We start from the raw sequence: 3857 nt of genomic DNA, 5'->3' as shown, positions 1-3857 counted from the left end.
TCCCACAGGCAGAAGCCTTCCTGCTCCCAAAGGTACCTGGGCCAATGACACTTTGAGTTCAACCTCCACGTTCCTAAAAATGGGGAGAACGTATGTCCTAGAATTTCCAGCGTCATTTCAATTTCCGAGATTTTGTCCTGTGGTCCCCTCAATATCTGTCAAGCTGTGTGTACACATTTGGCATCAAGAAACTGTCACCAGATCTCCAAAGGTTAAAGATTCCAGGTTACTTTTTCAGGTTAATAAGCAGGAAGAGAATGGAGGCAACGGTGTTTCTATTACAATCGAAAGCTTTGGAGAAAACAAGGATCCCTAGAGGAAAATCTCGAGCAATTGCAGGGTATTAAGTGCTTTGTGTCTTTCTGAGGGAAAGACACTGGGGTTTTTAGGTGCACCTGCAGCGCCTGTTTGTTGCCCAGACAATAAGCAGTTTGAGCGACTATGCTTGGGCCCCTGAGTATTTCTTCCTTTGAATGCCTGTCTTTTCTAATCCCAACCAACCCTTGGAGAGCTTTCCAGAAACTAGTTGCTGCCTCTCCAGCTCGGAGGTCTTGGTGCTCAGTATCTTTGGTTCTGCCCACAAGCGGCTCAGCACCCAAGCTAGGAGGCCTTTTCATGTTCACCTATCACTGTTTTTCTTTGAACTATAATCCACAGTAAGAAATATATTCTTCAACCACAACCCAGCCCATGACATGCATTCAAAACAGAAACAAAAGCTTCAGCAAACAATACTCATGCACTACATGCGTTTTGATGTCACAGCCGGCAAAACTGATGTTATGGCTCCAACAGATGTTGTTGTCTGTAAAGTGAAAACTGCTCTGTTATCGGGAATCACAAATACTCGTTTATTCATTTATTTAGGAAATAGAGAGCACAGGCATGTGCTTGTGTTGGGTATGTGTGAGGATAAAGAAGAACACAGGAGTCTCTGCCTTCAAGCAGCTCACAGTGGATGGGAAGAGATATAACTGATATGCAGGAAGACGTCAACAACAATTGCAAAGAGATTGGTGTTCAGATGGCTCAGGGGTCAGTGCTGTGGAGGTGCGAGGAGAGGTGAAAAGGGGACACACACTGGGGAGGTTGTGAAATCTTGAGGGGAGGGGCTGCATCTCCTTCATCTCTCTATGACCTGCAGGTGCCTGCACATCATGGGCTGCGAATTATTGTGCATCGAATGACTCACTGGTTAGATCACATCAGGACTGCTAAGGAATCCAACAGCTACTGTTTTTGAGCAAAGGAAAGTATGCCCGGCTCTGTGCTGGGAGTTTCACCTAGTTATCACATTTAATCCTCAGGACAAGCTAGTGGAGTGGTTGCTATCGTCTCCAATTTTATGGCGAGGAAATTGATCCTCAGACATGCTCAATGGCTTACCCAAGGTCGCACTGCTTAAGTAAGTGGAGGGTCTAAGACTTAAACCTAGACCGTTTGAATCCACAGCACATGCTCCTTCCACTCCTTCAAAGGGCCGTATAGATTTAGATAGCTTTGTGGAGACAGGGGAGGGCAGAGTCTAGGAAGGGAAATGGTGTGAGCACGATGCATGGCGTCTTTTGGGAATAGATGAGGAAATTGGCAAGATAGAAGTGGAAGCTTAATTTTAGGAGAAAATAATAATTTTAGGAGTTTCTCCCAGGAGCACTCCCTAATAAATTCTGGATGAGAGTCTCCATCTCATAGTCTGCTTCCAGGGAACTCAGTCGACGCCAATTGGTACCAGGAGTGGCCCTAGGGGTGGGCTGTAAAATGGGAGTTTGGAGATGGATTACTCCCTGGTCAGCTGGCAATGAGGATTCCATCCCAGTGGCAGGTGGACAGTGTGGATAGTCTCTGGTGTGCTGCAGCAGGGCAACTGTGAAATGTCTACCGAAGCTCAGTGTGCTGGGACACCAATGGAAGGTGGTAGAGTGGCCAGAGTAAGATCTCTGGCACTTGAGAGGCATGAGGGATACAGTAACTAGAAAGACCATGACATTGGTGACTATATCTGAGGGCCACTGATTCACTCACTCAAGGGAGATGATATCAGACTCATGGTAATCACTTGATAATTCAAGCTGAAACATGACAGCCAGAGGATTTCTTTTGCAGCATTTAAAGAAAGCCTAAAGTCCTGCAGTAGAAGGCCATCAGCACAAAGGATCAGGTTCAGGACTTAATCATGTAAGAGCACAAGAACTTCAGAGGAGGTTGGATTCTCAGCTGGGAGGTCTCCTATGCCAAGGTCAAGGCCATAACAGAAAAGGAGTGGAACTCTGAGTCTTGGGATATGATTATCTGGGCAAGGACGTAGTTGAGATTATTGAAATTCAGTTTGCCCCAGAACTTGCTGGACCTGCAGAAGTAGCCACTATCACCTACCCTTTGGTAGACAGTAGTGCCCCCTTCCTTGCTTGATGTCACACAGTGGTGGCCAATGAGTCAGGTGCCTTATGAGGCCTTGCAGGCTTCCCTCAGGATCCCTACTCCAACCTCCCCTTCTATTAATCAGACCAATAGGAAAAGTCAAATCAACAAAACCAGCAAGGCCAGCTAAGGGAGGAGAGGGGGCATACACCCAAGGAGTGCAGGTTCTGGCTAACACGTACCAGGGAGGGGCAGGAGTGTGTGCATTGGGCTGGATCCTGAGCAATGAATCAAAGGGTGGAACACAGTTGGACAAAGGAGGTTGTATCAATATGCAAATGTATTAAAATTTTCTCATGGTGTGAAATCAGACTCCCTGGCAAGGATGCTGGGAGAAGATGCTAAAGTAACTCATAGCCAGTGACTGGGTGGTACAAGGACACAGCCACCACATCCTTGACTCAGGTTGGACAACTCTGAAGGTCTGTCTGTCCCAGCTCCAGGGCTCTTTGTGGGCTCGGCTGAGACCTCAGTTGCAGTGACATTGCTGATTGGTTTCTCCCACTGCCGAATCCAGTCTTTCTCATTTTCCTACAGGTACATTTTCTAGGTGCACAAGGTGCAAGATCAGTGCACGAGAAGCCTCTGCTATATTGACCTGGCAGGCGAGGCACCATGATTACAAAGGATGAGGCTTGTCCATTGCACCCTTCAATTTCCCCAAATGGGGGAAGCTTGACCAACTGCCTGATTTGTGGTAGTAGGGTGCTGCATTCATGCTCTCCCTGTTAATTTAAAAGGAAAAAAAGAAGGCTTCTGCATGCAATTCTCTGTCTCAGGGTCTGTTTCCAGCTAAATCAGTACGTATCACTTCACCGTTTCAAAGTTTACATCAAATGCACTTTTCTGTAATGGTATGAGAATGCCCCCACCCACCCCTCGCCCCTCCTCCAGAATGAGGGATAGTTGGCACAGGGCTGGTCCCACGCAAAGATTTCCAAGGGCTTACAGGGAAGAAGTCTGTGTATAACCAGAGTCTATTCCAGGTTGGTGGAATCACAAGGATTTCAGATGAGCTTGCACCAAAAATGAAGGCAGTGTTGCTGCCCCAGAGCTGCGAGACCCACACTCTCCCACCCAAGCATATGGGAGACTGTAGACTTAGGAGACGGGGCAAAGAAGCAAGGCTTCCGCGGAGAGGAAATAAAATGTTACCTCCTACATTTCTGTCTCAAGATGCTGAAAGTAGAAGTTAGAGCCCCTCCACCCTCCACAAATCCCCTGGCAAGCATCTTTGAAGCTCTCACTATAGGAACAAATCACTGTGTCTGGGATTAAAGTCTAAGCAGGAAGATGTTCTAAATTACCTAAATGGCCTTGAAATTTACCATGCTCACACCTAGTCTACTAATGACTTCCTCCTCTCTGCTTCCATGATATTTAGCATACCTGTATTTCTAAATCTTACCATGCCCCAGACCAGACAATAGTTACTTTTC

At 46.8% G+C, this 3857-nt stretch overlaps 1 pseudogene; it reads left to right on the top strand.

Moving 5' to 3' along the window:
• Positions 1-3008: 3008 nt before the first annotated feature.
• Positions 3009-3147, top strand: LOC123626729 (annotated as a pseudogene).
• The last annotated feature ends 710 nt before the right edge of the window (positions 3148-3857 follow it).

The sequence above is a fragment of the Lemur catta genome, chromosome 22 (assembly GCF_020740605.2).
Source record: "Lemur catta isolate mLemCat1 chromosome 22, mLemCat1.pri, whole genome shotgun sequence".
Classification (NCBI taxonomy): Eukaryota; Metazoa; Chordata; class Mammalia; order Primates; family Lemuridae; genus Lemur; species Lemur catta.
The sequence above is the reverse complement of the archived record's forward strand: the minus strand, read 5'-3'. Positions and strand labels throughout refer to the sequence as shown.